This window comes from Squalius cephalus (assembly GCF_949319135.1).
Source record: "Squalius cephalus genome assembly, chromosome: 2".
Lineage (NCBI taxonomy): Eukaryota > Metazoa > Chordata > Actinopteri > Cypriniformes > Leuciscidae > Squalius > Squalius cephalus.
In genome coordinates, this window is record NC_137123.1 from 32,748,067 (window position 1) to 32,767,148 (window position 19,082).

The 19,082-nt window shown below is 38.5% G+C and overlaps 1 long non-coding RNA gene across 1 annotated transcript in view; it reads left to right on the top strand.

Annotated features, from left to right (window-relative positions):
• The window catches only part of LOC307173405, a 101,525-nt gene extending 84,572 nt beyond the window's left edge, over positions 1–16,953 (top strand). Inside the window, exon 2 of the long non-coding RNA XR_013823844.1 lies at positions 16,727–16,953. This is a non-coding gene — a long non-coding RNA (uncharacterized lncRNA). The remainder of the gene's footprint in view (positions 1–16,726) is intronic.
• The last annotated feature ends 2,129 nt before the right edge of the window (positions 16,954–19,082 follow it).

Consider the following 19,082-nt stretch of genomic DNA (forward strand, 5'->3'; position numbering starts at 1 on the left):
TATAAATGCAGTACTGTGCACAGAGTCTCCTGGAAGCACAAATACATTTAACACAAATACATTGGCTTGCAACATTTAACATTCATCCACACACTTTGTTTGTAAGCAGTATGTTGAAAAAAAAAAAAAAAAAAGATTACCTGGAGAGTCCATTCTTCCATCAGCTGTTATTTGTACAAACACGATTAAGTGAACAAAAAGGAAAATTTGGATTGAAATGTATCAAAGATGCAAAAAAATGTCAGCAAAGGTTAAGACTTACTTAGGACCACAACCTCATCTTTGGACTGATGGCGCTGAATCACCTCAGCTCTCTTAATTGTCCAGAATTCCTTTACAGCATTTGTGCAGTATGCATCTTGAATACTGTAAAATGTGTTTTTGGCAACAACGCCCATGTTCATGAACTCTAAAAGAAGTTGGATCTTTGCATAGTTGTTGCCAGACAGCAAGATGTTGCTTGCCAGCATGAAATCCCCTCCTTGCATACCATACTTGAATTTTGGTTGCAAATTCCATGTCCAAACATTGTGACCTCTGGAACAGAACTAAAAAAAATAGAGAACTGTGTTTTAACTTAAAACTTTCAAACATCTATCCTAAATACATTAAACTACACTGTGAATTAATAGTTACAAGAAAACAAACAGCAGTATTACCCATTGCAAGACTGTAGCAGTTCCTCTTGATATTAGTTTCATTGTGAAGGGTAGAGAAGCATCACATTTTATATTTAGGGTGTGTTCTTTGAAAGTACATGCATTCAATGGAAACTGAGGAACATTTGCAAGCAGTTTCAAATTCTCATCATAGACAATAGAAGCATGCTTTCCCACAAGGTCATCTTCACAAAGAATATGTACTTCCTGCTCAGTGAAGGGCTCATCAACAGATTCAGTACAATCCACTTCGTCATGCACAGTTTCATCAAGCCCAATCACAGGGAACTAATCAATGATGAAAGGAATACTTTGTGGAATACTTTGTGAACCACTCATTCTGAAAAGTAAATGTGTCACTTTTTTGTTTTAAATTCATAAACATTAAAAAGAATATACCACAAACATAAAGGTGGCACATGTTCCTCATCTGAACTGCCATCGACATCATACTCATCCCCATATTTTGACAGTGTAACCATTTCATTATCCCAATCTATACTTTGTAAAAGATGAATAGACAGGATTGACTGTGAGTATGGGTAAACCTAAATAACTAACTACTAAATATATAGTACCATTAACAAAATTGTTACTTACACAGTGTTCACAGTGTCATTGGCTTGATTGTTATCAATTTGCAATGCCTTCTCATTAATTATCATAGATGTAAAGCTGTAATGAAACAATAACATGACACTTGTTAGATTTCGTGAATTTAGCTGAGCACTCATGGAGTGTATCATCAGTGTTTAAAAAAACTAATTCTTGTTTCATTATGTAAAAATCATGTGCTGGACCAAAGTTCATAGGAAGACAGCTTATTGAAGATAGTCATGTAGCGTAGCCTTCAGTCTAGTTTTTAATCCAAGTTACGGTATGTGTGAAAAGACCTTACATTTGGTAATAATAATATAATATAATCAAATAAAAGACAGGACCTCCTATTGGAGACCATACAATGAAAAGATGGGCCATCTTGTGTATTGACTGTTTGGGACATTCAGTTTACAGACACAAATGTTGATTACATTAGGGGCACAGGCTGAATGCATCACATCAGAATACACTGAAGACAAGCACACTTATATTATATACTGTGGTTAATCAGAAAAAAAGAAACTATGTAACTACTATTTATAATGTACAAACCTTGCTTGCAATGCCTCTTCTTCATCATGTTCTCTTTCCAAAAACCCAACTCTGAGGACAGAAAAATCAGTTTCTCTGTATAAGGAGTAACAAATAAGTGTCAATTAAACAGTTGGAGAAATTTCATGCATTGGAAACAGTAGTTCCCTTTCGTGGTCACTACGAGTTACATCAGTGACGACGAATGGGGTTTCGCTTAGAAAGGAAGTGGATACCTGTGAGTCACCCAGTATGCCAACATTACCCAAGCTGCATTGCAGGTATCTACAATTCGACAGGCTACTTCAGAGGCAGCCAGTCTTACAGAGCTAGTTGGAAGTGGTCTGTCTTAACCTACAACAAGCAGCCTTCCAGTTGTCTATAGTTGTCTATAGGTATTATAAAACAGCCTTGATGTCCAGATGTCTAGCAAATATCCTAAAGGATGCCGCTGCTTATCAGTTAGCTTGTAAACAATCTGAAAGACAACCACTCAACCATGCCTCATACCATGTGCACCTCACTTAAAGCTAGGTTGTGTCATACTTGTTCAAATAAGCAGACTGGGAAACATACAAAGCTAATACCTACCTACATAGCACTACTCAGTCGCTCTCCCAACCCCTCAAAAATGAATTGGCTGCCTGAAAGTTAGCTAGCGCTAACGGCTAGCCCGTTACTAGTAAACCATATCTTTAATATCCACTGATAAGTTTAAAACATAACTTTAATGCTCTCCACTACCAGCTATTATAACAGACTGACTATATTTTAGCTAATCTTGGCTTAAAATTGTTAGGTAAAGCTACCATTGCTGTTAACAGTTCGTTAGCTAGCTAGATGAGGTGCCCATTCAGCCAAGAAAAAAATTGTTTTATCTATAGCCTTACTCAAAGCACATGTAACTTAAACACTTTAAACATTTCAAAATGAATTCAAATACAGTCACATTCCTATCTTACGATATCTAGGCTACTCACCTTACCAACGTTGAGTCGAACTGCTTGGGGAAGACAACTGCTTGCTTCGAAGACGACGATGGGGGCTTAAAATAGCATTGAGAAATAAAACTGCATAACATTTCAGTCAAATGCTAAGATCTCTTCGTTGCTCTCCCGGCGCTTCTCCGAATTCCTGTATGCATTTATGTACATCTCCTGCCGTCTCGCAAATCCTCCACTGTCCCTTATACAGAAAGTTCAGTTTGGCTGGAGAGGCAAATCTGTATGAAATGTTCTGTGTCTGGAGACGCTTCTTCACATCATCTAATTCCTTTCATTGTTTCCTCACTGCTACTGAGAAGTCCGGGAAAAACATCACTTTGTGTTCCTCATACTTCACTGTTCCCATCGCCCTGGCAGCTTGAATGACTCTCTGTCAGTCGCGAAAATTGAGGAATTTCATGATCAGGATTCGCGGAAACTGCAGCGGCTTTGTGGGGGGCCTGCCGATTCCAGCCGTGTCCCAATTCAGGGGCTGTATCCTTTGAAGGTCGCGTCCTTCGAAGGACGCACCAAGCCTTGTTTAGTGGAAAGTATAGCCGATTGCGTCACCGCGGCGCGACAAAGGCTGTCCCAATGCAAAGGTCCATCGAAGACTCCTTCAAAATATGGCCTGCAAATACGTCCTTCTTTTCCCGTGAATGCAGGATACATCAGAAGGATCTTTCGCAGCCTTGCCTATCCCAGAATTCATTGCGAAATTGCCAGATTTCCCAGGGCCCCCTACTCGGCCCGTCTACGCACTTCCACCTCTGCAACGCTCTCGACTCTTGACGGCGCAGAGGAAAAGGGGTATGAGAAGCTACTCACCCTAGAGGAAGCGGTGGCCGCGCATCTCTGCCCGCCCACCACCATTGGATGGATGTAGGGCTGGGCGATATGGCCAAAAAAAAATATCACGATAATTTTTTTTATATCAGTCGATATCGATAATTATCACGATAAATGTCAAATCTTTATTTCTTTCAAGTTTAAAGGCAGATTTTTGCTCCTAAGTGAAAGTTGTAGAAACCAGAGTGTTGTGGTTTTAAACTACTCTTTATGCATATCATATCATGACAAACACTTGCCAAACAGGTGAACATTTCACAAATCTGAGGTAGAACATTCAAACATTTGTCATTTTTCCTTAACAAAATAAATATCTTTATTGGACAATTAATTTCTTAGTTTCTGCATGTGCTAATTTTTATTTGGTAAAATGTAATATTCTGACTGTTTGAGTTTTATTAAAATGAAAACATTGGTCATCCAGTCTCATGCATTTAGATCATGATAACCACAGATAAAACCAGGCATAGCCTATAGCACCTCACTATCATGGCAAAATGTAACTTTATGGTTTCTATGGTATTTGTATGAAAAACAGTAGCCTAAATACATTACTAAATACTGTAATTATATTCCATTAGTCCTTTAATACATTGTCTACATTAATAATATATTACAATTCAATATGTATATCCCACATTTCATGGTGCAGTTAATATTACTAGGCTAACGTTACAGTAAATCCAAGGTAAATGATGGTAATTTGTAGACGGAATAGCCTTCTGACTGTATCGTTGCGCACAGTGTTTCTCCTGTTTGTCAGCGCTGTTTCATCTGCCTTTAAACTGGTTTAAATCACTGAGACATTTGTGTTCTTCGCTGAATTCAAGCGCTTCTCACTGGATCTCGTGACCGAGACCGATCAGAGTAAACGCATCTGCTCTAGTGAGCTCGCTCTGCACTGCCGTTTGGACTTTGGGCCGAGCAGATAAATGGTCCGTGTGGCGCGTGGTTCAAATGAGTTTCGTTCCGCTTTTGGCGCATAAACATTATCGAACATTTATCGAACTCTTGATATCTTTTTATCGAGAAAAATTATATCGCAATAAGTATCGTTATCGTTTTATCGCCCAGCTCTAGATGGAGGTCGAAAGTGAGTCAGCCATCCAAGCCGTGCAGAACCTCTTCAGCTCTTGCTGGCCGAGCCTATGCATCTGCTGGTCAAGCTGCTTCAGCGCTGCACACTATGGCGGTCCTCCAAGTGTTCTAGGCAAATCTTCTCCTCTACATGGATGAGTCTGAGACAGACCCTGCGGCCTTCCGCGGCCTTCCACGATCTCCGCGATCACTGACCTTGCCCTGTGCGCCACAAAGACCACCGCCTAGGCCATTGGAAGAAGCATGGCCAGTCTGGTAGTGCTCGAGCGCCACCTGTGGCTTTATCTTACTGAGATAAAGGACGCAGACAAGACTGCCTTCCTGGACTCCCCAGTTTCTTCCACCAGCCTCTTCGGTCCCGCAGTGAAGGGCTTTGCTGAGCATTTCATGGAAGCACAGAAATCTTCGCAGGCCATGCAACACTTTCTGCCCAAACACTCCAGTTCTGCTTCAGGTCGCCCCAGGAACGCGCTGACCCAGCAGCCAGCCAAACCATCGCCGCTGGTCTCTCAGCCCCACCCAGTGGCTGAAGCTAACCAGCGCCTGGCGACAGCTAAGCGTTTTCCATTCCTGAAAAACCAGGGTCCCCAGCCTAAAATTACGCTGGACCCTGAGCCTCAGAAGCCTTCCTAGTCCAAGGATAGAAAAGAAGAGGAGTGGGTTAAGTCTCGCTGTGGCCGTACCACCCCTAAAAAGAGCTTGCGTGCTTCTTCCTTTTCAGTTCAGGTGGCTGGAAATGTTCTAATTGCAGCCAAAGGGCCCATTCACGCACCCTTGCAAACAAACGCTGTTTCAACAGTGACAAAAATAAAGCACAAAAATTCTCAGAAAAAGAGTAAAAAGAGCTTTTCCTCTTCAAAACACCTGGCCGGCCGGGTCCCCAACACGCAGCTGCCCGCCCCCAGACTTTATTCAGCCCCTAGTCACACGGGCCAAGGCCTGGGAAGCCATCCCCGAAGCCATCCCCACGACAAATGCTCTGGACTTTCTGTTGTTGACGGAAACATGGCTGAAACCAGGTAACGACAGTGCCTTTTTGGAGCTCCTTTTTACAAAAAAGTTTTGTAAAGTTATTAGAAATGTATTTTTATAAAACATCTTCATGAAAAAAAAAAAAATGAAGTTGGCACTGTATCAATCTAGAAATGCACTGCAGCTAAAGCCACCTGTCTGACCTTGTTACATTTCAAATCTGAAGATAAGTCTAAAACTCTGTATTTAGTTAAATGTTTTTCAAGATCATGTCATATGACTTTATTTTGATTAGACTCTAAAATGCAACTGATCTTCTGATCTTCATCTTCTAAGCATCCATTCAGTCTTTTGTCTCTATTGTTTTGTGGTGCAAACGAGCCCCATTCAGTCTCAGTCTCTCCTGCACACATTCACACCTCTCCAGCCTGGTTATGGCTCTAAATATGCATTTCTTTTGTCTGCATTATAGTTACTAACGACTGGCTATTCACAGGCTATTCATAGAGTTTCAATCCCTAATTTATTTTATCAAAGTTCTCTCTTCACATTTGAAACTGTATCAAATGCCCTTCTTGTATAAAGAAACATTTCAGTAAGCATTCCTATTTAGAAAAAAATCATAAAAGAATAACTGCTAGGTGGCAGGTGCACCTAGGGCTAGCTAGCATGTTAGCTTAGCACACCATCAATACATGACAATTTATGAGATTAAAACCATGTTTGTGCTCCAAACTTACTTTATAACGCAAGTCGAGTGTTTTAAATAATCTTCTGTGATCTAATTTGGCTTCAGATAAAAAAATCAGACAGAAAATATAATATTTTATAGTATTCTGCACGATGATAAAGTCTATATCGATTAGCATTACATTATAAATATAATCTATTATTATGAAAATACCTGACATGGCTCGAAGAACACTTGCAAATCAAATATCATTGCAATCATGTTTATTGTCTTCAAAACATATTTATCTGCATGTTACAACGATCTCTGTTAGCTGTGTATGTGTTCGGGGCTTCCTGGAATGTCACATGATTATGGCTCTTCTTCATGTGTTCCATATATGGACTATACTGTGCATAGGGCGTCCTCAGGCTGCTGGTATGGATTGAAAACACAGTACATCAGAGTATCAAGCGCTCATAATGATTACATCGACGCATTTGGGTATAAATTCAATAAATATTATTCCTGTCTATAGAAATCTGATGTAAACCTATGAGAATCTATCAATATTTCTCCAAATCTGCACATTTTTGAGCTGAAAGCCCTGAGGGACGTTGTTTTGTCAAGCGCTGTCATGACGCTCATAATTCATATTAAAGGTATCGACTCATTTTTTTCATTTCAAAACTCCTGACACAAATTAAGACATAACTGTCACTATAAGTTTCTCAGAATACAATAGTGGTCAAATACTGAAACTTGAGTCTTATATCTTTTTAATGATGTATAGTTTGTCAAGGTATAACATTAAATCTGATAGTAACTTTGAACTAAATAATAAAAAAAAAAAAACGCTTCAGTGTGTCCGCGCACTGGTGAAGCTTAACAGGTTAAGCCAGTTTCTCTGACGCATGCTTTCTGAGGTAGTGCAACACACAAACCCTACCTACTGTCTGTTAGACATTGTCCCAGCCAGGAGAGTGAAGGAGGTTTTTAATAGCACCATTGGGTCGAGTCTACTTACTTTCTTTAATTATTGTCTTAGTTTAGGTTCTGTCCCAGCTGCATTTAAACATGCTGTGGTCAGGCCCTACTTAAGAAGCCTAATCTTGACCCTACAGTGTTGTCCAATTTTAGACCAGTCTCTCATCTGCCTTTTCTGTCAAAAGGTTTTGGAAAAAGTTGTTTTTATACAGTTACAAGCCTTTTTGCAACAAAACTCTGTGCTTGAAAAAATTTCAGTCTGGTTTCAGATCACGTCACAGCACTGAGTCTGCACTGCTGAGAGTACATAATGATATAGCCTCTGTGCACAAGCGTAGCAACGAACAACCGCTGACGCCAGAAGTCGGCATATCTGTTTCCGGTCTACTTGCGCGTCACCCAAAATGTCTATTTCGTGCTGCGAAATTGAAGCTCAAATGGCTGTTAGCGACTTGAAGCAGAGCAAAGTGGCACACAGCAGTGCTCCTTAGACGTACCCATGTTAACAGGTTAGAGCTTTCACACTGCACGTGGTTGCAGTCCGTTGATCCGTTCCAGGTGCGGCAAGTATACAGCATACAGCAGTGCAGAGATCGTTTCCGCACCGAGTCTATTTTTGCTGTGCTGCAAACGCTGAATTAAAGTGACAGCGCATGTTTCGTGGTCAAAATGAACAAAGATTGACCTGAAAATGTAGTAATTTCACCATGAATGCGTTTAATTAAATAAAATGTAGTAATCTCACCATAAATGCATTTAATTATATAGGCCTACTATTATTTTTCACAGTCATCTTTTTACTTTTAGAGGACCGGGGTAAAGCAAGGTAAACTACAATTTACTTCAACAAGGCGACATAATGAACAACACTCGTCTCATTCGTGGAGGTGGAAAAACAAGTTCTTTTTGACATGCAAGATTTATTTTATTAAAATTTAAATGGAAAAGAAAAGGAATGAGAGTCGGCTGTTTTTGTCAATTTACAGTTAAATATTTGGCCACTTGCTTGAGCAACTTAATATAAGTAATGCATGGAATAATAGCCCTACGTTGTTTAAATTGTGCTTAAACGTGCATGTGTCCATTAAAGAGTGTATATGTGTACAAAGAGAATCGCAATGCTGACAAAACTTTTTTTAAATAAAAGTTGCAGCGTAACTTCTGGATTTTAAATAAAAATAGTAAGTGTTTGTGGTACTGCCGTGAATCAGTTATTCACTGCAAACGCATCATATGTGAAGCACTACAGCGCGTGCTGCTCCTGCACCGCACACACACTGCACACGGAGTATGTGTGAAACGGCCGTTAGATCCACCTACAGTTCTTAGAAACTTAGATGTGTCACGCACATTATATCTCTTTATTTCGTACAACAGCAGCACTCATCTTGTTTGTTTATAGCGGATGCCGATGAAGACAGTCGTAAACCGGAAACTGATATGCCAACTTCTGACAATAGCGGAAGTTCATCGCGACGCTTGTGCACGTAGCCCATTGCCAGGAATCCTGCTGTTTTAGTGCTTTTGGACCTCACAGTGGCATTTGATACAGTGGACCATGCAGTCCTCATCTCTCGCCTTGATCATTGTGTAGGCATTCGAGGTTCGGCACTTCAATGTTTTAGCTCCTATTTGGCAAATAGAATTTCTCTATCATGATTGGTGACTGCTCCTCGTCAGCTGCTCCTCTCTCTTGTGGGGTACCCCAGGGTTCAATTCTTGGCCCAATCCTGTTTTCTTTATATATGTTGCCTTTAGTGGCTATTATAAGAAAACACAACCTGTCTTTTCACTGTTATGCAGATAATTTGCTAATTTATTTGCCTATGAAACCGAATGACAGTGTCGCACTAGACTCCCTACTTGGTTGTATTAATGATATTAAGTTGTGGCTGTCACAAAACTTTCTTAACTTAAACAAAGCTAAAACTGAGTGTATCATCTTCAGTAATTCAGGCACCCCAAATGGTCCAGCTGTGAGTTTGGGAGCTCTGGCTTCATATCTTAAGCCAGCTGTCTGAAATTTTGGGGTTACTTTTGATTGCAACATGAAATTTGACAAGCAAATCAGCAATGGTGTTAAAATGAGCTTTTTCCAGCTTCGTCTCATTTCAAAAGTTAAGCCTTTCCTTAACAGGCATGATCTAGAAAAGACGATTCATGCTTTTATTAGTTCATGGTTGGATTACTGTAATGCTCTTTATGTTGGTTTGAATCAAACCTCCATCTCACCCCTTCAGCTTGTGCAAAATGCTGCTGCTCGGTTTTTAACAAATACATCTAGGCGTGCACACATCACTGCCGTCCTCTACACCTTACATTGGCTCCCTGTGCATTTTAGAATCGATTTTAAGATTTTGTTGTTTGTTTTTAAGGCCCTAAATGGCCTGGCCCCGGAGTATTTATCCAAGATTTTAACCTTGCGTGAGCACAGCCGGTCTTAGCAGTCTTTAAACCAACTGGTTTTAGAAGTCCCAAGGTCAAGGTATAAACGATGGGGTCATCAGGGCTCTCAGAGTTTATATAGAGTGTTCTGCCCTGTTCAGGCAGTCGGAACAGCTCTTTGAATGCTTCGGCGGCTGCACCAACGGGCTCCTGGTCATGAAGCAAAGATTGTCTATGTTGGATAGTAGATGCTATCTCTTTGGCCTACGCCTCAATGGGCCTTCAATGCCCCATAGGCATCAGGGCTCATTCCACAAGGAGTATGGCCTCTTCATGGGCATGGTCCAGTGGTGTACCAATTGAAGACATTTGTGTGGCAGGCTGGCTGGTCTTCGCCATCCACATTTGTGAGGTTTTTACAACTTGGAGGTACCGGCTCTGCAGGCACGAGTCCTTTCTATCTAGGAGATCTTGGCCCCTGAAGGGCCCAAGCCTCTAGGAATCCCTTCACAGTCCCAGACAGTAGTTTAGAGTGAAGTCGTCAGCTAATAGCACAGCCATTTGAAATGGGTTCCCATAGCGTCTAGCGACGCAATACGAGTGAACCGTTCTTGAAAGGGAACGTACTTGGTTACTAACATAACCTTGGTTCCCTGAGAGTAACGGGAACGAGTATTGCATAGACGGCCATGCTATCAAGCTTCGCGTTCAGGTACTGTCGCTTCAGTCGATTTAACCTGATTCCTATGGCGAAATGGGCCACTTATATAGTCAGTAGCCACGCCCATTTTGGTGGGTTTCGTCACGCGTGAGGCAGGAAGCACACTGACAGGTTTGCGCCGCTTTGCCATAGGTTCTACAGTTCCCGCAGCCCAGCCAATCAGCATGCTATACAGCTCTGCACTGTGCTGGCTGTGCAGCTGCAGTGTGTTTTAAAATAAGGGCTTCAAAATTCTCGAGAAAAGGAGTTTTCCCATAGCGTCTAGTGACGCAATACTCGTTCCCGTTACTCTCAGGGAATCAAGGTTACGTTAGTAACCGAGTACGTTATCCATTACAGTTATCCATAAATTGTCTCTGGTTAAATATTTTCTGATGAGTGAGCATTTAAGGAAATTAGACCGTGACTAAAATGGATGGATGGATGGATGGATAGATCTCTCTTTGTCTCTCTTCCTCTCTCTCTTACACACACACACACACACACACACACACACACAATTTGACCTGAAAAAGAGAAAGAAAGAAAGAGTGGCATGGTGACGGTGGTCGATAAAATCACTTCTCTCTTGAGTCCTTAGTAAGTGAGTTGGCTTTCTCCCACTGCCCTGATGGCCAATCTCGGTGAAGCAGTACCCAGCAGTCTCTCTCTCTCTCTCTCTCTCTCTCTGTGTGTGTGTGTGTGTGTGTGTGTGTGTGTGTGTGTGTGTGTGTGTGTGTGTGTGTGTGTGTGTGTGTGTTTGAGTCCGTTGCTGGTCATAATAAAGGTCTCGACAAGGATAGCATCCAGAATCACACACACACACACACACACACACACAAGCACAAGCACGCACACGAACACACACACAAATATCCCTGCACATCAGCACCCATCCTGTCCACAGCTGCCAGTGTTTACAAGGAGCATTTTTATGCTCTGTTATCGACCTTTAAACTTTTTCCATTTACACCCCACTCTCTCTTTTCAGAGACCTTGTCGTTGGGTTGGTTGGTCACCTCTACACTATTCATTTTAGAGGCTCTGCTAAGAGTACTTGTTTGTCAGTTCTGGTGATTGCTTCTGTCTCTTTTTAAATTAAGCTTCAGGTTCAACTCTCTCCAACCTATGGTCCACAGTCACTCTGAACCTTTCCTGGACTCCTTGCCTAGTTTTGTACAAATCAGAGCTACAGGACTTTAGTTACTAGAGGCCAGTTGCATAAACTGTGTGCAAGTTACAACTTAGCCTAGCTGCAACGTAAAGGGGCACTTAGTTACAACGTACGCACTACTAAATGTTTTATTTTTTCATTGCACCATTAACATTAACATAATTATGTTGAAACTATACTTATAACTATACTATACTAAACTATAATTATACGTATAAACTTAGTATTAACAGAATCCTCCAACCAGAGTCCTGTTTGGAAGAAAACAGCAGATTTATTGAATTGCATCAATAAACAAATGTTTTAACTGACAAATTTAAATTCGGTATCACTTTATTTTAAGGGTCCAGAATAATGCATTAGTTAACCTGTTAAGCTGCAACCCCACTTTTGAAAAATCCCCAGAAATGACATACCCAAACTGAAACAGATACAGTTCATGAACCCGTTGCACTAAAAACAAGTATGATCTCATTTGAAAGCTGACACCTGGCAGTTTATTGTAAATGTAGAATTAATTATTGTCATAATGAAAAAAATAGTTATAAATAGCTTCAAAGTTTTGTAAAGTTATTAGAAATGTATTTTTATGAAACATTTTCATGAAAATATAATTGAAGTTGGCACTGTAGCAATCTAGAAATGCACTGCAGCTAAAGCCATATGTCTGACCATATTCTATTTAAAACATGAAGATGATAAGTCTAAAACTCTGTATTTAGTTAAATGTTTTTCAAGATCATGTCATGACTTTATTTTGATTAGACTCCTGTGCTCCAATGCTACTGATGTTTAGTCATCTAAGTCATCTATTCAGTCTTTTGTCTCTATTGTTTTGTGGTGCAAACGAGCCCCATTCAGTCTCAGTCTCCCCATGCACACATTCACACCTCTCCAGCCTGGTTATGGCTCTAAATATGCATTTCTTTTGTCTGCATTATAGCTACTAACGACTGCCTATTTACAGGCTATTCATAGAGTTTCAATCCCTAATTTCTTTTATCAAAGTTCTCACTTACATTTGAAACTGTATCAAATGTCCTTCTGGAATAAAGAAACATTTCAGTAAGCATTCCTATTTAGAAAAAAATCATAAAATAATAACGGCTATGTGGCAGGTGCACCCAGAGCTAGCTAGCATGTTATCTTAGCACACCATTAATACATGACAATTTATGAGATTAAAACCATGTTTGTGCTCCAAACTTACTTTATAACGCAAGTCGAGTGTTTTAAAAAATCTTCTGTGACCTAATTTGGCTTCAGATAAAAAAATCAGACAGAAAATATATTATTTTATAGTATTCTGCACAATGATAAAGTCTATATATATTAGCATTACATTATAAATATAATCTATTATTATGAAAATAGCTGGCATGGCTTGAAAAACACAGGTAACTCAAATATCATTGCAATCATGTTTACTGTCTTCAAAACATCTTTATTTGCATATTACTGCAATCTCTGATAGCTTTGTGTGTGTGCGTGGCTTCCTGGAATGTCACATGATTATGGCTCTTCTTCATGTTCCATATATGGACTATTATTGTGCATAGGGCGCCCTCAGGCTGTTGGTATGTATTGAAAACACAGTAAATCAGCGTGTACAGCGCTCATAATGATTACATCGACGCATTTGGGTACACTGTAAAAAATATTTTTGCAATTTAGTTATTTCAACTTATTTTTGTGAGTAGAGATAACTAGATTGTCCAGACAACAAGAAATTTTAAGTTTTCTTGTCCTCAACTAGACTGAAAGTTGAATGAACAACTTAAATTGTTATTTTAACTCAAAAATGTATGTTTAAACAACTGCACTAGATTGTCTGTTGAATTAACAAGTATTATTGTTATTTTAACTTATACATTTAAGTTGAAACAACTGCACTAAATTTCCTGCTGGTTTTACTTCAATTATATTCTAATGAAGTATAAATGACTTTAATAGAAGAAAATTTACTTTGTAAAGTAAACTTAGTAAACTAAACTTAATTTATCTATATATCTTGCTGTCTGGTAGACTGCATTAAAACCTAAACTTCAATTTTATTTTAGTGTGTAACGTTAGCCTACATTAAAAACATTACTATTATTTAAAATTATGAGCACAAATTAATTAAATTACACAAAAAAATTGTATAGCTGTTTCAGTTTTTATCTTATTCATGGTCAGATTCAATCCATCATGGGCGGATTTGAGCGATTCATGAAAATGAACCTCTCAAGATGATTCGGTGAATCATTTTTTTTCTCTCTGAGAATTTTCGAGAAGCCCGCGGAAACTGGATGATTTTCCCTGTTGGACCTTAGCTGCTACGTGTCTTCAGAAGAAGTGACACAGAGTAAGTGAAAGTGGATGCAAGGTTTTAGTTCGTTTTAGAATTATATTATCCATTTCGAGTCAGAGTGTTTTTGTACATAGAAGATTCGCTGATTTGTTTTACTTCCTTGTGTTCAAGCTTCAGTCAAAAGCTGCTCGTTCACCAACCGGAGTTACCGGACCAAACCGGATTTTTTTTTTTTTTTACCTCAGTTTCATCTCAGTTGCAGAGCGCCAGATATAGGTAAGTTTTCACCAAAATATTTGAATTAAAAAAGTAACTGTCAAATTGAATCGATATGGGTGATAAATATCAAGTAACGTTAATACGTCTGTGGTTTGAAATGTCACGGTTTCCAAGTTAGGCTGCTGTTCAGTGTTTGGATTTTGCCGGCCTCGCGCCATTTCGTTCATGTTTTAAGAAATTTTGATAATAGGGTGAATTACTCACGATGTTGTCACGAATTTAAGACTATTAAGTGTATTTCTGCACATAGAATATTCGCTCATTGTACTTTCTCGTGTTGACTCACAGGTTCAGTCGACTAAAGCTTGTTCATCAACCGGAATTTTTTACCTCAGTCACTTCAATTCAACTCAGTTGCAGAGCGCCAGATATAGGTAAGTTTTGACCACAATCTTTGAATTAGAAAAGTAAATGTTAACGTGAATCGATATGGGTGATGTACAATTAATACGTCTGTGGTTTTAATGTTTTCATTATTACTAACGTTATTCGGAGTTTGGATCTTGTGCCATGTCGTCGCGCTTATGTTCATGTTTTAAGAAATCTTGATAATAGGATGAATTAGTCACGATGTTGTCACGAATTTAAGATTATTGAGTGTATTTCGAATCAGAGTGTTTTGCACATAGAAGATTATCTCATTGTATTTCCTCGTGTTGACAGGTTCCGTCAAGTTGACTAAAAGCTTGTTCACCAACTGGATTTTTTACTTCAGTCATTAGGCTACATAACAGTTGCAGAGCACCAGATGCAGGTGAGTTTTCACTGTAATCTTTGGGAATTCTTAAAATTAACTATCAATTTGAATTGATGTGGGTAAAATAAGTAACTTATTATATCTGTACTTTTAAATGTGACTGTTTTTATTAATATGGGAAATGGTTGTGATTGACACGCACTGCATGTTATGCGTGTTTGAGTCACTTGTAATTTGAGAACACATTTAAACCATCTTCCTAAATTCATCATGTGAATCGTTTATAAACCTGTAGTCTGAAGTTTTAGGCATTTGAAAGCAAAAATATTTGGGTTAGTTCATTTAGGGTTAGTTCACCCAAAAATGAAAATTCTGTCATGCATTAATCATTTCTTGTAAAATAATTCTGTAATTACTCATCCTCATGTTGTTCCAACCCCATAACCCCTAATTTCCACCAACTGCGGAACGGCTGCAGATCTACTCCGGAACGGCGGCGGAGTCAGAAGGTTTCCATTAAACCTCAATACACACAAAAAATACACACAAGTTAATGTGTGTATTTTCATTGAATGCGGAACGGCTGCGTTCCAACTCCGGCAATCCGCAGCCCTCCGGAGCAGATACGCAGAGCTTCTATTTTTGCCAGATGCCGGAGAGCTCCGCAGCAATTCAGCACTTATATCGCGCGATCATATACTTAGATCTCGTGGGTCCTTGTGACCTCAGCTGTCAGTCATGGCCACAGCCATTCCGCAACAAATCCGGACCTGGTGGGTATTGAAGGATGATGGAGCACAGAGCCGACACGCAGCGGAGCTGATCCGCAGCCGTTCCGCAGTTGGTGAAAATCCGGGTTAAGACTTTCGTTCATCTTTGAAGCACAAATTAAGATATTTTTGATTAAATCTGTGAGCTGTCTCACTCCTCCATAGGCTTCTAGGCAATTTCATTCTGCCGGTCCAGAAAAGTTAGTACAAACATTGTTAAAATAGTCCAAGTGACTACAGTGGCTCAACCTTAAGTTTATTAAGTGACGAGAATACTTTTTGTGCGAAAAAAACAAACAAAAATAATGGCTTTATTCAACTCTTCATTTTCTTCCATGTGGGCCTCTGACGTGAGTTCACGAGAGCGCCACGATGCATGCGCGAGAACTGAGAAGATGTTGAAAAAAGTCTGGGGGGGTTTTTTGCACAAAAAGTATTCTCGTCGCTTGATAAACTTAAGGTTAAGCCACTTTAGTCACTTGGACTATTGTAACAATTTTTTTACTAACTTTTCTGGGCTGGCAGACATCGATTACCCAGCAGTCTATGAAGGAGTGAGCCAGCTCTCAGATTTCATCAAGATGTTCCGAAGATGAACGAAAGTCTTACGGGGTTGGAACAACACCTTTAATGCTTTTCAGAGTTTCTTTTTGAAAGGAATGTTGTGAACAGGATGTTTCATGTGTTGGTATGTTGTGGGAGTGGCATTTTAGAGTGTTTAGTTTAATTGATGAATTTGTTGAAGCTTGAGTGCATAAATAATTGGTAACTTAGTTGATATTAAAATGGCATTTAAGCCAATTCATAGGTCTTTAATGTGTTTAACAATGTTTAAACGGTTTCTTTTGGAACAAAGGATGTTTCTATATTGAATGCTGTGGGTTGATCTTGTTTAATGTTATTTAACAAATTAATCCACAAGACATGCATTGAGACAGGTGTAAAACACCTTTCCATGAGGTTGTTTTCTGCAATTTCATTGCAAAAAAAAATTGTATTGTATATAACACCTGATGTACTCGTTACATCATAAGAAGAATGGCATCTACGCTAATGTTAGTCTTTCTGTTTATTCCAAGGTTTACTGAAGTCAGCCGGATCCGGGCCGTATCCAGATCAGGTGGTGGACCTGCGCCTGGACCCATCTACAACTCATCCCTGAAGTGCCAGCCTCATCAGCCCTGTGAAGGCCTCATCGACACGACAGCCATCAGCACTGATCCTCAACAAACTCGTATACATACCGGCGTGACTCCGACTTCCAACCAGATGGAACTGGATAAATATTCTGAATGTTCTGATCCAATCTGACTTCTGACCTGTAACGCTGCCTGAATCATAATCATACACTGTTCGTTCTTTGGCCAGAGGAGAACTGGCCCCGACTGAGCCTGGGTTCTCCCAAGGTTTTTTTCTCCATTCTGTCACCTGATGGAGTTTTGGTTTCTTGCCACTGTTGCCTTGGCTTTTGGCTTGCTTAGTTGGGGACATTTAATATTTAACAATATTATTGATCTGCCTTAATTAAGGTGGAAGATGATGCAATTTTCTTCTAGAAACAAACTTTGTTGTATTATTTTCATGTTATCACTGTGAAGCTGCTTTGATACAATCTGTATTGTAAAAAGTGCTATATAAATAAAGGTGACTTAACTATTGTAAATTGTATCAGTGATCGATAATTTTCCATTTTTTTTTTTTTTTTTAATCAAATGTATTTTACAAATTAATGTTCTAGTAGTAATTAATTTGGTACTGCTGCAGGTTTCAAAATACTACTTTAGTTGGCTGAACTTATTAGATGTAGTTTAGAAAACTTAACTTTAGTTTGCTGAACTTATTGGATGTAGTTTAGAAAACTTAACTTTAGTTGACTTAACTTAAATTCGAAGTTAACTTAACTAAATTAAATCAGTTCATTGTACTTCATAACTTGTCAGGTAAACTTTTCCAAATTTGTCAGGTACACTTTTATAAATAAGTTAGTTTAACTTAAAAATATCCATGCAAAAAGATAACAAAAAATAATGAGTTAAGTCAACAAAATAATTTTTTACAGTGTATAAATTCAATAAATATTATTCCGGTCTATAGAAATATGATGTAAACCTATGAGAATCTGTCAATATTTCTCCAAATCTGCACATTTTTAAGCTAAACGTCCTGAGGTACGTTGTTTTGTCAAGCGCTGTCATGACGACAGCACAGAGTTTTTTTTATGAATGAAAGCTGCTGATGCTCATAATTCATATTAAAGGTATCGCCTTAGTTTTTCATTTCATAACTCCTGACACAAATTAAGACATAACTGTCACTATAAGTTTCTCAGAATACAATAGTGGTCAAATACTGAAACTTGAGTCTTATATCTTTTTAATGATGTATAGTTTGTCAAGGTATAACATTAAATCTGATAGTAACTTTGAACTAAATAATAAAAAATCGCTTCAGTGTGTCCGCGCACTGGCAACGGTTAACTTAAGCATTAATTAATGAATAACTTGTTCACAATTAAGCATTACCTAGTTAAGCACGAACATACTAGTAATTAATGATTAACTTGTTCGCAATTATACATTAGATAAGCATGGACACAACATTAATTAATGATTAACTTAACATATAGTAAGGGCATTTTAGCTACAAATTATTAAACATTTGAAAGATACACATTTATGCTATAAATAAACAAAAATAACTTAGTAATTAATGATTAACTAAATGCACAGTAAATGTATTTTAGCCATTATTTACAAATTAATAAGCCATATATTATTTTATTATTATTTTTGAGAAGTGATGTAATTATATGTCTGTGCCATTTTATTAAGTTAACTGATCAATAAACTAGTGATTATGTTTAATTACTGCTGGTTTTGCAGTTATAAATTGCTAAAATAGTGTAATAAAGACAATTTGACTCCCTATTTTAAAGTGAAAGGTATATCCACATTAGTTTTGGCACTTATTGAGTTATATTCAGGTTTATTGACCAGAATTAGCCAATAATTAAGGCTAAACTGCCATTAATACAGTACTAATAAAGACGCTTTGACCCCATTATAAAGTGAAATATCCACATTAGTTATGGCACTTATTGAGTGATATTCAGGTTTATTGACCAGAATAAGCAAATAATTAAGGCTAAACTGTCACTAATACAGTACTAAAGACAATTTTACCCTTTTTTCTAAAGATAGGTTCTAATTTACAGTATTGGTTTGTTTAGTTATTCTGCAACGTGATCTCACGAGAATGTGTATTTTTACGTAAAGTGTGGTTCTACAACACATACATTTACTTATGTTTTCATACACTGAAACGTACAATATTGACAGCACTAAAAACATTTCACTCTGTTTGTGACTTCCGCTGCAAACTCGTTTCAAAGGATTACGTTAAACAAAACTGCACTTTAAAACCTTAAAATGAATA